Raw genomic sequence first — 15,343 nt, 5'->3', positions numbered from 1 at the left:
GAATTATTTAAAAAATATTGTACGGTGTTATGAAAAACCAAAAAACTAACCTACGCATCGGACCCGGACCTCCTGTATCATTTCACATTTCTTTTGACTAATATTGTAGTACTTCTCTCTATATTAAAGTCTCCCTAAAATACGTTTACTAAATAATTTTAAATATTTTTTTAAATAAAAATATAATATTTAAATTTTTTAATATATAAATAAATTTAAAAATAAATTATAAAATAATATTTCATAATTATTTTAAAATATGTGTCAAGTATGAAAAAAATATGTAAATAATCAAATGAGTCGCAGATAGTATTTATTAAAAAAAAATCATCCATATCAAAACAACTTTAAAGTTCAAAATAATAAATAAAATATTAAGAAACACGTATTTTAATTTTAATAAATTTATTTGGAAATAATATGTTGAGAAGAATATGACTTGTCCCAGATGAAAGGGACAATATCAATATACAGAATTTCAATACATTATATTCATAAAAAAAATTGATAAATAATTATTTCATCTTAATAATATAATAGAAATTTTATATTCTATACCTAAATAATAATATTAAAGTATACATTTTTCTAATTCCAAGGTTTTTAAAAATATTGTACTCCTTCAGTTCCTTTTTAATTGTCATATTTAACTTTTGTGCAGTTAAATTGATCTAAGTTTTACCAAAAATTAATAATATTTTATAATTTAACAAAATAAAAAAGTTAGAGGCATTTAATATACTTTAATATATAATTATCAATTTTTTAAATACTTCATCCATTTTAAATTATATGTTCACTTTAAACAAATTTCGCAAATTAATAAAAGTTAGATTTGATGGGAAAAAATATAATCCCTCTGTTTTATTAATAGTCAAACTTTTTTGTACCCATTTCTAAGTACTTTGACTGCATAGTTAAAATAATATTCTTTAAAAAAAATCTGAATAAAAATATATAACTTAAACTTTTATTTAGAAAAAAAATTTAAAATTAATAATTTTTATTATGCGATGCAGAAAAGTCACGAAACAATTAAAATAAAATATAGGGAGTATTAATTGTATTTAATGAATATAATATATGATATATAATAATTTTGAAAATATAAATTAGAGATGTGTGAAATAAAATTGATGTTAGAAATATAAATTTATATTAGAAGTTAAAGTGAATAATTAATTTAAAATAAATTTTTTTCTTCAAAATGGACATTAGTACGAAGCGAAGCGAGCTCTTTAATTTTTTGATGAAAAATAAAACAATTTAACAAATAAAATTATAAAAATGGAAATGTGAGTGAGGTTAGAGGTACTCCCAGTATACTTACGGGGAATGGGATAGGGAGTCTTGAAATTTGAAGCCACCGGTCCACCAACCCACAACACAAAAGTACAAAATGAGTAGGAGGGGGGCGTGGCGAAACGAGATTGGGTCTTTCGGTAACTCCGAGAAGACCCCCCCCCCCAAGCCTTTACGCGCCGACCGGTAAGTGGATGAATCTGGACTGTTTTCTACGTAATGTTCGTTTATTAAATTTTAAACTGTTTGCTTTCACAATTATATTTCTATTATTTATTCAATTATTTCCCATTTACTACTCTGGATGCCACTTTCTTCTCCTTGGCAGCGCCTCGTCACCGCTCGTTGTGCCTTTCCGCCATATCACCCTCTGGGCCCCACACGCTTCTTTTATTTTCTTTTTTTACTACTTTTTTTTCCAATTAGTAACTCATAAATAAAAAATTATATATCTCAGTCCTATTTTTTGGAAATAAACTTTTTGTGCAAATAATATATATATTTTTTATAAATATCATAAATTGAAAATATTAAAGAAAAATTAGGAAAATGTTAGTGTGAAAACCCCCTAAAATTTGTGATCAGAAAATCTCACTGAAGCAGGAAAAAAAGGCGTTAGAATTGGAGAATTCGATTCCAACCTAGAATCAGTAGAATTTACATCTCCTGACCATCCAATGTGTTGCTTCATAGGCCCTACTTAGATTTTCTCATACTTTTTATGATTTTTTATATATTTTTTTTTCAATTTGTGAAAAACCTTGATATATTCTCTGTTTTTCATTCTCAAATTTTCATTATTGGAAACAAAAAAATCTCAGGAATATTAAAGAGGAGCATAGAGAGAGGATGCGTGGTCACACTTAGAGTACGTAAATTTTATATTTTTTGATATCGGTTGTCAAATTTTAAATGATGATTTATTATTATTATAAAATTAGTAAAGTATTATTACATAACACATTCATGTTTACTTATTTTTTAATTTTAGGAACTATATTTATACTCTCGAGACTCCAGTTTTTGATAAATATAATTTTTTTGACAATTATGACTTATAACCTTATAATTGAATATCTATTCTTATAAATTCTCGGGTTGATTGATATTCGAATCCAATATCTGAAATAATAGAACATAAATTTTAATCATTTAAATTATTCAACCGTGCTTTTTTTATGAAATAATTAAAAATGTGCAAATCTTTGTTTTCCTAACTCTGCTAAGTGTGATTTTTTTTTTCATTTAAAAAATGAATCAATTTAATTTTTAATTAATCGAGTGTTTGTTTCGTATATGTATTCAATATTTGCACATTTAAATTCATTTGAAGGATCAGGAATAATATAGGGCATAAAAGATTTGGCTCGTGAGCTGAGTCAAAAGTTAAATTGCTGTAAAGTAATTATAATAGTATACTTATATAAAAAAGATGAGAGTTGAATATCTCTGCTTTGCACTAATATATATATATATACACTTACAAGAATATCCATTATGATATTCGGTTATTCTGACGCACGTGCTTTGTCGTTCTTTTCTTTTGTAATTTTTTTTCTGCATCTTCGATTTTCCAAGTGTTATAATGGGCAGGTAGAGCCTCGGACAGATGAACAACGGACGGGCTCCAGGACTCGATAGTCGAATGAAGGGACCAACAATTAGCTTTTCGTTTAGTTGGTAAGGTCAAAAAAATAAAGGGACCAACAATTATAGTTGCACTGTTTTTCTTTTCCTATCTTACGCATCAATTAATTTTTCCTAAATTTTTATTTGAAAGTTTGAATACAGTTAGTAAATAAAGTCGCGTTTCGCGGAGCTTTTTAAATTTTCTATAAATTTTAATATGAATTAATAATGTAACTTAGATAAAAATCAATTTGAACCGTTCTTCCATCAAATATAATCCACATCAGAAATTGTCTGCTTCGAATATACATCCTTGTCTACTTCGAATATTCATATATAGTATAAAATTTTCCTAATTTTATATAAATATAAATGTATTCTCTAATTAAAATAGGATATCACCTAACCTCTCGCATTTCATCCTTGTTAAATAATAATACATTTTTTCTTTATAAATTCAAACTACTCTTCTTTGCTTATACAAATATTTTTAGACTTATAATTTGTTAAAAATGATCTAAACTCCTTATAAATAATCATACATTTTCTTTAAAATCCGAACTATTCTACTTTATAAATTAGAATACATGTGAATTTACTTGAATAAATGAATTTTATAAAAAAAGCAATCCAGGATTTGTATTTTAATTTAAGCTCGTGCATGGTATTTGTAAGATAATAACTCCAATCTATTCACACACTTTCAGCTTTTCACATATCAAGATCTTTCTTATCTTATGATGTTGGAACCAATTTTCTGCTTCGATCAGACCTGCAAGGTAAAAAATGTGAGGGTTTGTCCCCGATTCACCTCCGGTGTGAGAATCAATAATTGGTCTTTTTAGGTAACATACGAACGTACAAGTGATTGGTGAAGATGTTGTGTGTATGAAATTGTGTATATATTGACAAACCTAAAACCAATACTTATAGCTTGAGATTCTCCACTCTTCGGTGTTTGTTGAGAGAAATCAGGGTTTTGGACGTTGGGGTCACGTTCATCTTCTCCTCCCCAAGCATCGGGGTCGTTGGGATTATTTAGTCTAGATTCTTTACTGTGGGCCTACTTCGAGTTAACTCTTTGGCTAGGAGATAAATGGATCTAGCAAGATGGGCCTCCAACATGTCCCCGGACTTTGTTCATATATCATTTGGACAAATGTCATCGCTTTAGCCCGTCTCTATGATTTCCTTAGGGACTTAATTCTTCGGGGTGGCTCAGCTTCAGGCGATTAGAAAGTTAAGCAGAAAGACAAGGAGCCTAATGAACTTCGTGAGGCATCCTCGGGTTTAGGTTTCAAATTAAGATGATCAATTTTTTAATTTAAACATGTCTTCGAGCATTAACTCTTGTCTGTGTTCGAGCATGACTTGATTTTTTTCGAGTTTTATAAGCATTTTGCTTTGTCCTATTTTGGCTTTAAGCGTAATTCCGCTTCGGCTTTTGCCTTGGAAATTGTAAACAATTGCGTCTTTAGCTTTAGCCTTAGCAAATTTTTAGCATTTGTATCTTTTGCCTTGGCAATTTTAAGCAAATGCATTTTCGGCTTACGCCTTAGCAATTTTTTACCATTTGCATCTTTGCACTAAGTGTTTGAGGGACTAGGGCCATCGTTCGAAAAAGATGTTAGCTTTATTTGTCCCGTTTCTGAAGGATGGGTCTTGTGTCTTAAAGACTTGCTGAAAATTACATGGTAAATATAGAAGATACGGAGACGAAGGACCTATTATCTTTGGGTAGCCTCTAGATAAATGTTTCGTCCGGTATCAAAATCTTAGAAAGGAATAGATGAATGAATAAACTATCTTATTCGATTAGCCTCTAGATATGTGTTCAGTCGCCCCCTTTCTAAAGATAATTTTATGTGTAATGTTTCCTCCGAAGAAAGGAATATCGTGAGGACGAATGACTTATCTTCTTCGGATAGCCCCTACATAAATGTTTCATGCGGGAGACAAAATTTTAGAGAGGGAAGAACGAATGATCTATCATGTTAGGTCACACAACACTATAGAAGGGGGTTGAATATAGTGTTTATACAATCAAATCGATTTAAAACACAAGTATGTAACAGTAATCAAGTTTATTCAATATAATAAGCTCTGTTACAAAGTAGGTTAAACTACTCTCTCAATGATGAACAATATCACTAAGAGCTGCTAGGTTACAATGAATAATGTTCTCGTTAATGAAAACACATATAGTGTAAACCCTAAGCTGTGTTTATATAGTACACAGTTACAAGATATCTTCTAATTGATATGGAATATAATTATGTCTCCTAAAATATATCAATCAGATATTATCTTCTACAAGTCTTCTAGCTGTCCAACTCTTCATGCATATCTTCTTTTGTTTTAGTCCAGATCATCTCCTGTAAATCAGCAGCATTCCTTATCTGAAGTACCCGCACTTAAGTCCTGATATAATCCTGACGTCCTTAAGTTCTGATATAAGTTCTGACTTCAGTAAGTTCTGATTTCCAGTAAGTCTTGATAAGTCCTGATATTAAGTTCTGAAACTAAACACAACAGATTAGACATGACATCACAAATATATCTAACAATCTCCCCCAACTTGTAAATTATGAAAAATATACAAGTTAATAGATTTGATGATGTCAAAAATATTTTAAGTACAAATGCAATGAGAGTTTATTTAGACAACTAACTACAACTTACAGTTAATGTAGCTTTACCAATATCACTGGATCAATCTGAATCCAAAGTGATTCCTTGTAAAGTCTTTTACCAGCTTGTCTTCAGCTTTCTCAGAACTTCAACTAACTGTGCTTTGACTTGCATCAGTTCTTCATCTTCATTGTCACCAATTTGATAAATGGTTATTCTGAGTGGTGGAATAGATGTTCTTTCAAGACCATCTCCAAGTCTGATAACTCTAGGATGTGAAGAGTCTTCATTGTAGCATAGACACTTTTCTTTCAAAATAATTTCCACCTTAGCAGAGTTCTTCCTCATAGGAATTTCTCTTCCATCATCTTCAGTTATTTTTGGAATGTACTGAGAAGCCTTTGTACCAGAGATTCTAAGAAGATCTCTTATAGCCTTCAAAATATATTCTGACCATCTTCTTGTTACATCATATTTTACTTCCAAAATGTAGTGAATATGTTGAAGCTCTTTGTTAGACTTCTTTAGCACACCAGTATCAGCTAGTCTGTAAGTTCTGCCATCATTGAGAAAAAAGATCAATTTCTCTTTTAGATCATCTTTATCATGAGCAACCATCACAATTTGAGCAGATTGCACTTTGTCAAGGTGCTTTTGTTTGATTTGTTCATATGGTTTGTCTGTCAACATGAAAGGATATTTAAGAGTAACTTCTACTTCTGTTTGTATCTTTTCTTCATCAGAACCTAATCCAGCTCTATCTCTAGGTTGCTTGGCTCTTAACCCAAACGTTGCAAGTTGATTAATCATTAGATTGGACTTAGGTTCCACTGGAGTAACTTTGTTTCATAGTAGCTTCTTCTTATCAGCAATTGTCATCTTGTTCAAATCAACTTGAGCTCTGTCAGAGGTTGATATCTTGATGACTTGATCAGGATTTGCTGTTTCATTATCTTCTTGAGCAGATAGCTTCTCAGAATTTGATAAACTCTGAGCTTCCAGAGTTTGAGTAGTTTGAGCATTATCAGTAGTTAACTCTGTTTCTTTCAGTTTCTTCCTTCTCTTCAAAGATTCAACTTCCTCTTCTATCAGAGTATCATCATCATGTATTGTAGCTTGATAGGCAGGATCTATTAGAACTGAAGGAATTTTCTTCTTTTGAATCTTTGTTGGTTCATCAACCTTTTCTTTCCCTTTTTCTTTGGGATCAATCTCAACTTGTGATCTTGTCTTGGGCTTTGAAGCCTCAGAAGTTGACCTTTCCTTGATCACAATGCCTTTTGCCTTAGGCTTTGGAGGTTTCTTTTCATTTAAAGCTTTAGATTTAAGATTTGTCTTCTCAGCTGTAAATCTAGCTTCTTCCTCCTTTAGAGTCTCTAAATCCATTCCAGGATTATCCTTGAGAAATAATATTCTAGAAATTTCTTCATCAAGTGTCTAAATCTTGGGATCCTTATAGTAGACAAGAGTCTCCCTTCCCTTAAGCTTCAGAGTTTGTAAAAACTTCTGAGAGTCTTGACTTCCAGACTGAATGAGAACATCAGAACTTGATATCAGATTTTGATTATCAGAACTTGCTATCAGAGTTTGAGTATTTACAACTTCAGTTATTGAATTCTTCTGTGTAGAAGATTTACTAGAATCAGAAATTAGTTTCTGTGAAGAAACTTTGCTGCTTTGCCCTTGACCTTGATCTTTGACCTTGCTAGGGTTTCCCTGGTCATCTTCAGAATCATCCTTTTTCTTCAGTACTTGACTAGTTGAGCATTTGGACTTAACTACCTTCTCCCCCTTTTTGGCATCATCTATATAGGAGTAGAGAGAGAAGAAGTTCCATTGAAGATTGGATTTCATTCAGTTGAGTCTATTGAGCAACTCAATTTTGTAGGACCTCATCCAGTTGGGCCTGCTGCTTTTCTTGAGCTTGCTCAATAGCTTCAACTTTCTCTTGAATTGGTCTGATAAACCTCTTCTTGTCTAGTTTGATCTCCATGTCTAGCTTATTAGCTTTTTCCAGAAGTTTATCAACCTTTTCATGAGTCTGTGAGTGTAGACCTTGAAGACTTTTAGTACTGAGAGCTGTGACTTTAAGTTGAGCTTTGAAGTCGGAATTTGTCAACAACTCATCAGCTTTTGCAATATGATCTGACAGAACTTTTGAGCTGGGAATGAAGTTAGATTCATTCCACTTCTTGGTCCATTCAACTCCTCTGTGAGTTTCTTCCCATGGAACATGAGCATCTTCTTCAACAAATTTTAACAATGCCTCATTTCCAAGAATTGGAGCATTTACTGGAGCACTGTCTCCATAACTTAAGAGAATCTCATCATCTTCTGACAGTACTAAAGTGTGTGTCACTGAAGGTGATTCTGGTACAACCTCATCTGTTCCCACATCTAGAATTGGAGTAGTTGGTATTTCAATATTTAATGGAGAAACAGGTGGAGTTGTCACTTGTCCTTGTGGTGCTTCCAGAAACAAGACAGATGGAATGTTCAGCCTATGAATGTCAATTTCAGGACTTAATCCTGAATCTTCAACTGTAGCTGTTTCTCTGAGTGGAGAGATAGGAGGTGTGATCACTATTTCTGGAACAGTGTCTTCAGGTTGAGGTAGAGCTTCAATCACTATTGGTTCTGATGAGATCAGAGATTCCTGATCCCCTTCCTCAGCTTCTTCATATTGAGCTTGTGTTATTCTCACATATGCTCTCTTCTTCTTTGATCTTGATTTCTTAAATATAGGAGAGACATTATCTGTATCAGAGTTTGAAGACCTTTTTCTTTTCTGAAGACTAGAACCTTCAACTTCATTCTCTTTCTGAAGAGTTGACTCTTCAGCTTCTACCTCCTTCTGAAAAATTACCTTTTCTGCTTCTGTTGTCACAGGTTCTGATGCTGGAACCCGGACCTATTCATTTTTATCTGATTCATCTCTAAGAATCATTCTTCTTCTCCTTGGTGGAGATTTAGGAACAGATTTAGTTCTTTTGGTTATGTTAGATTTTACAACTGGCACCTTTTGAGAAGTACTAGAGGTTGGCTGAAAGTAGGTTCTGATAGTAGGCTGTAGTTTAGTAGTGGAAGGCTGTGTTGGTGGAGGTTGAGAAGATTGTGCAATATGAGGAAATTGGGCTGTATATGTGTTAGGGTCAGAGTTTACTAAGAACTGTTTTACTGATGTAGAAATTTGAAGGGGTCTTAGTATCTCTTTCTTATTATCGGTAGATAACAAGTCTGTGAAGGCTCTTTTAGCAAGTTTAAAAGGTTGAATTGACTCACTAAAGTTTTGGGACTTATCAGAACAACAAAAACTGTAAATGAGTTGACAAAATCTAGCAAAATAAACAGTATTTGGGTCCTCCTTCATCCTATCCCCAATAAAACCCAAAATAGCAGTAGCATAATCAAAATGAGTTTGATTAAGAAGTGCATACCCTATTTGCTGACTCAGAATTGGAATGGCATCAAAATTTGAGCATTTGTTGGCAAAAGCTCTGGTGATGCAGTCAATGAAAAAGCTCCACTACCTTCTTATGTAGGGTCTCTTCAGTTGTCCTAGCTTGGACAAACTTTTCTCATAGCCAAGATTGGCCATCATACTCTGTAGTAGTGGATCTTCAATCTGAGCATTGAAATTGCAATTTTCTGGCAGATGTAGAGCTTGTCAAACAGTAGACAAAGTAACCAGATGCTCATCTTCCCCCGTTGTGAAAATAATACTTGGGGACCCATTTTCACCACCATCATCATAAAAACCAGTCCTCCAAATCTCCAGTATCTGTGTTCCTGAGAGTAATTGTGGTTGGGTCAAAGCATACCCAATCTCACTGTTAGCCAGAAAATCTTGAATAAAATGAAGATCTGATGGAGCATCATCCTTGCTGAGAATAGCCATGTAGGTATTGTGGACGAACTTGGCTCCATTAAAGATGATGTCCTTGGGTGCCATTTCTGTAAGAAATTAAGTGAAGAGTTGTGTGTACGAAAGGTGTTTGATAAAATGCCTGTAAGAGAGTCCGTCAGAAAATAGAGAGAAAAAGAGAGAGAGAGAGAGAGAGAGAGAGAGAGAGAGAGAGTAAAAGAAATAAGAGATAAAGTAATAGTAGGTAAAAGATTGTAAAATCTTTTAACTCTAATATATATACTCTTTCCACTCAACGGCTCTTTTTGGAAGTAAAACAGACATTTGACACCTGTCACGCAGTAAATAGTCAAAACAGTGGTTAGTGGGCACGGGAAATGTGCAGTAATTATTGCTCACATGCTGTTTCTCAAAACAAACACGCAACCCATAAACCAAATGATTATCACTGTTGTTATCTCACTTAATCATTTTCTAATAAAAATGACCGTTACAGTAAATACCAAAAATAAGTCAAGTAACTAAATTATGCCACGTAAGCATCAGAGCTTCCATCAGGATTTGCATCAGAACTTGACTATTATCAGAATTTAATGGTCATCAAAAAATGGCTTCTGTACTCAAAATATGAATGACTGTTTCTGTGATTCTTCACACAAATACTGACTGGTTTCTTCAGAGTTTAATCATCAGAACTTTCATCAGAACTTGTCCTCGAAATTTATGCAAATAATACTTAACTGTTTATCTGAAACAACTTAATTACCACAGTAATTTTCATCATTCATATGGAGTGAGAGTGTGTGTATGTGCAAATGATTAGATAAAGATTAAAGTCTGATAAACTTCAGATATCTTAGAAATAAGGCATAACTAAGAAAAATGCTTAAAATCTGTCTTTAATTTTGAAGTCTACTATAGAATAAATTTATGCAAGAGTTCACCTCAACTGTTTGTGCTCATTTTATGTATCTTTTGACATTCTTTTTACAATGGCTTCTCAGTGTAAATGAGTCACAACTGCTATCAGAATTTATGCTGTTATCAGAATATTTCTCCAGTAATCAGAGAATGTGAAAAGTCACAAAATAAAATTTATTTACTTTTCTAATACATATAACTTAATACCAGCAATGCACTTAGGTCTTCCATTTCACATATTTACTCTAGATCTCAAAGGAGTACCTGATTTCAATTTTTCTTTTCTCTTATTTTCTTCAGATAAGTGAGGCTTATCAATCATGTAGTTCATCCTTAAGATTTACTGACATCAGAATTTGACAGATAAGAAACAATAATCTAGTTTGTGACTTAGTAATAAGGTACAAGAAGTAAATTATTTTCTTCAGATAAGTGAGGCTTATCAATCATGTAGTTCATCCTTAAGATTTACTGACATCAGAATTTGACAGATAAGAAACAATAATCTAGTTTGTGACTTAGTAATAAGATACAAGAAGTAAATTTGACTTAGATCAAAATCAGAGTTCGCTTGTGTTATGGATTTCCACATAAATAAGTAATTCAAACATGGGATACATAGTTTGTTAAAGACTACTAAGTTAGCATCTAGAAAAGTAATCCTCATTGGATTGAATAGTCACAGAACATTCAAAACACTATCAGAGTATATAGAATCGCATCAGATAACAATCAGTATTTAATATGATACAATTTAAGCACATATTACATTGAGATAAGATAATCTATAAACACTGGTCATAAAGTCTGATGCATGAGAACAAAAACTAAACAGATTTTGAGAAAGAACCTGAAACCATTCCAAGTTCATTTACCAGTCTTGTAAAAGTAGCTTCACAAAGTGGTTTTGTGAAGATATTTGCTAGTTGTTGATCTGTTGAGACAAAATGCATTTCCACTGTACCTTCCATCATATGTTCCCTTATGAAATGGTACCTAATGCTGATGTGCTTTGTCATTAAGTGTTGAACTGGATTATCTGTCATAGCAATAGCACTTTGATTATCACAGTAAATGGGTATTTTAGAAAATTCTAACCCATAGTCCAGTAACTGATTCTTCATCCAAAGAATCTGTGCACAACAGCTTCCTGCAACAATATATTTTGCTTCTGTAGTTGATGTGAAAATTGATTTCTGTTTCTTGCTAAACCAAGAAACCAATCTGCCTCCAAGAAATTGGCAGCTTCCACTAGTGCTTTTCCTGTCTATTTTGCATCCTGCAAAATCTGCATCTGAGTAACCTATTAGCTTAAAATCTGATTCCCTAGGATACCGCAATCCTAGATCAGCTGTACCCTTGAGGTACTTGAAAATTCTTTTCACAGCTATTAGATGAGGTTCTCTTGGATCAGCCTGAAATCTTGCACAAAGACATGTAGCATACATGATATCAGGTCTACTTGCAGTTAAATAGAGTAAAGAGCCAATTATACCTTCGTAGTTAGTAATATCTACTGATGCTCCAGTATCTTTATCTAACTTGGTGACAGTGGCCATGGGAGTGGATGTAGTTGAACTGTCTTGCATTCCAAATTTCTTGAGTAAATTTCTGGTGTACTTGGATTGATTTATGAAAGTACCTTCTTCAGTTTGCTTGACTTGAAGTCTCAGAAAATAGCTAAGTTCTCCCATCATACTCATTTTATATCTTGACTGCATTAACTTGGAAAATCTTTCACAAAGTTTTCTATTTGTAGAGCTAAAGATGATATCATCAACATATATCTGTACCAAAAGTAAGTCCTTTCCATGGTTGAGGTAGAATAGAGTTTTATCAATTGTGCCTCTAGTAAATCCACTTTTCAGAAGAAATTGAGCTAAAGTCTCATACCATGTTCTTAGAGCTTGCTTAAGGCCATGAAGTGCTTTGTCAAGCCTGTAGACATGATTTGGAAATTTTGGATCTACAAAGCCTAAAGGTTGTTCAACATATACCTCTTCTTCCAATTCTCCATTGAGAAATGAACTTTTCACATCCATTTGAAAGACTTTAAACTTCTTGTGAGCAACATAAGCCAAAAAGATTCTTATGGCTTACAATCTAGCAACTGGAGCAAATGTTTCATCATAGTCAATACCCTCCTGTTGAGAGTAACCTTTAGCAACCAGCCTTACTTTGTTTTTTGTAATTATGCCATCATTGTCAGTTTTGTTTCTGAACACCCATTTTGTGCCAACAATTGATTGTTCTTTGGTCTTGGCACTAGGGTCCAGACTCTATTTCTTTCAAATTCATTTAACTCTTCCTGCATTGCTTGTACCCAATCAACATCTTGAAGAGCTTCTTCCACTTTCTTTAGTTCAGTCGGAGATAGAAAGGAATGATAGATACATTGATTTGATGTTGTTGTTCTAATTCTGACACCTGCTTCAAGATCTCCAATTATTAAGTCAGGTGTGTGTGATTTAGTCCACTTCCTTGCAGATGGAAGTTGATCTCTAGAACTGGATCCTCCCCCATGATCCATGTTGTCTCCATCAGCATTTTCTGATGCTCCCCCTGAAGTTATGCTCTCTGAAATTCCAGAATTTGAGTTGGATCCTTCAGGAATTGAAGAATCAGAGTTTCCAGAACTATCATAATTTGGCTCATCAGAACTTGAAGAGCTAGTGACAGGTTCTGATGCTTCTTGAGAGTCTTGAGATGTGGTATGATCATCAACTTGCTCCCCCTGAACAGGTGCATTTCCCTTTGGAACAGTTACCACAGTTTCAATGACATCAGAGTTTAACCCGTCAGAACTTACATGATCAGGATTTAGGTCATCAGAATTTACAGAATCAGAATTTACATCTTCATTTTCAAATCTCAGCTGATCATGATCATTGAAATCTTCAAGTCCAGTAATATTTTTATCATCAAAAAATACATTGATAGATTCCATGACAACCCTTGTTCTTAAATTATAGACTCTGAAGGCTTTTGTGGAAAGTGGATATCCAACAAAAAATTCCTTCATCAGCTTTTAGATCAAATTTTGACAGCTGTTCAGGATGAGTCTTAAGAACAAAACACTTGCATCCAAATACATGAAAGTATTTCAGATTTGGCTTCTTTTTCTTCACCATCTCATATGGTGTTTTCCATGCTTGTTTATGAGTGTAGCATTCTATATAAAATAAGCAGTCTGCACAGCTTCAGCCCAAAAATAGGTTGGTAGCTTTGCTTCATCAAGCATAGTTCGTGCAGCTTCAATAAGAATCCTGTTCTTTCTTTCTACAACTCCATTCTGCTATGGAGTTCCAGGTGCATAAAATTTCTGCTTTATTCCATGCTCTTTGCAGAACTCTTCCATGATTGAATTCTTGAACTCAGTGTCATTATTACTTCTTATTATTTTAACAGAATCTTTGACTAATTTATCCAGCTTTCTGACATGATCAGTTAGAGTATATGCAATTTCATTCTTCTTGTGCAAGAAATACACCCAAGTGTATCTTGTGAACTCATCCACTATAACCATAGCATATTTCTTCTTTGCAATGGATATGACATTGACTGGACCAAATAGATCAACATACAGTAAGTGATAAGGCTCAAGAATTGGGGATTCGGTTTTGCTCTTGAATGAAGATTTTCTTTGCTTTGCCTTTTGACATGAGTCACAAAGACCATCAGGAGCAAATACTGATTTTTGTATTCCTCTCACAAGATCTTTCTTTACTAGATCATTTATATTGTTGAAATTTAAATGAGAGAGTCTCTTGTGCCAATTCCATCTTTCTTCAATTGATGCTCTGCTTAACAGACAGATTGCAGAACCATCAGAATTTGTTGAAAGTCTGGCTTTATATATGTTACCATGTCTGTAACCTTTCAGAACCACTGTTGTGCATATGTTGTGTACTTGATGATTTCATAAACAAAACATCTAAGTAGATTTTATTTAGTAAAATAATGTAGCACTCGACGGATAAGAATTATAGTCCCGACGGATAATTCATTATAGTTGTTAGGAATATATGTGCATTAGTTTGATGATATGTTTAACAAAACACTTAAGTAGAAGTTTAGTGTTTGCAACCTCAACGGATAAGACCACTTTGGCTATCCGTTGATGGTGCAGCTTTACTTAGAAATAAGTCTAGTGTTGTAGCACATTTCAGTCTCTGTATTTAAGATATAATTCTTAGAAGTTGAGAGAAAATATAAGTCATGTTGACTACTAGAAGATATGCAAATAGGAAGGCCAATTGTAAATATTTCATGCCTTGTAATTTTGTATAAATGAAGTGGTATCAACAGATGTCTTAAAGACCTTCAACGGATGAGAAACAAAGCTTCAACGGATGTCTCTAAAGCTTCAACGGATAGAGCTTCAACTGCTAACACATCAACGGATAAAGCCATCAACGGATGAAGGCTTCAACGGATGTTCTATTAAATAGCAGTTGATAAGTGGTAGTTGTAACAACATACAGAGGCACATGGGTTGACAGAGATAACTGAAATGTGGAAGCCTAATTTCAGGAACATCAGAAAAAGCAGCCGTTCTACTCTAGTACAAAGAGGCAATAGTCAACAAAGTACTTGAGTGATATGGAGAAGAAACAAGTGGAGAACTTATTTTATTATTGTATTTTTATCTTTGTCTTCACTTGTACACTTGGTGATATATAAACCAAGTAGCAGCTAGTAATTAGATAAGAACTTTTTCCAGTGCTGTTTAGAAAAATCTTGAGAGAAAAATTATCTAGTTTGTACTAGGACGCAGCTGTGATCAACATCTTGAATCACAGATTTTCTGAAATACCATCTCTGGTGGAACAACAAATCCACCAGAAAAGTTTTTAAGGTCTGTTGTGTTCTTTACATTAGTGCTTGAATATATATCTGTCTGTATTAGCTTAAAGCAATTCACACACTTGTTTATCTTGAACACAAAACCTTTAAAACTGCTCAAAACTTGAAAAAGTTTTGAGATTTACATTC

The sequence above is a fragment of the Apium graveolens genome, chromosome 6, assembly GCF_009905375.1.
Source record: "Apium graveolens cultivar Ventura chromosome 6, ASM990537v1, whole genome shotgun sequence".
Classification (NCBI taxonomy): domain Eukaryota; kingdom Viridiplantae; phylum Streptophyta; class Magnoliopsida; order Apiales; family Apiaceae; genus Apium; species Apium graveolens.
Note: the sequence above shows the minus strand (reverse complement) of the source record.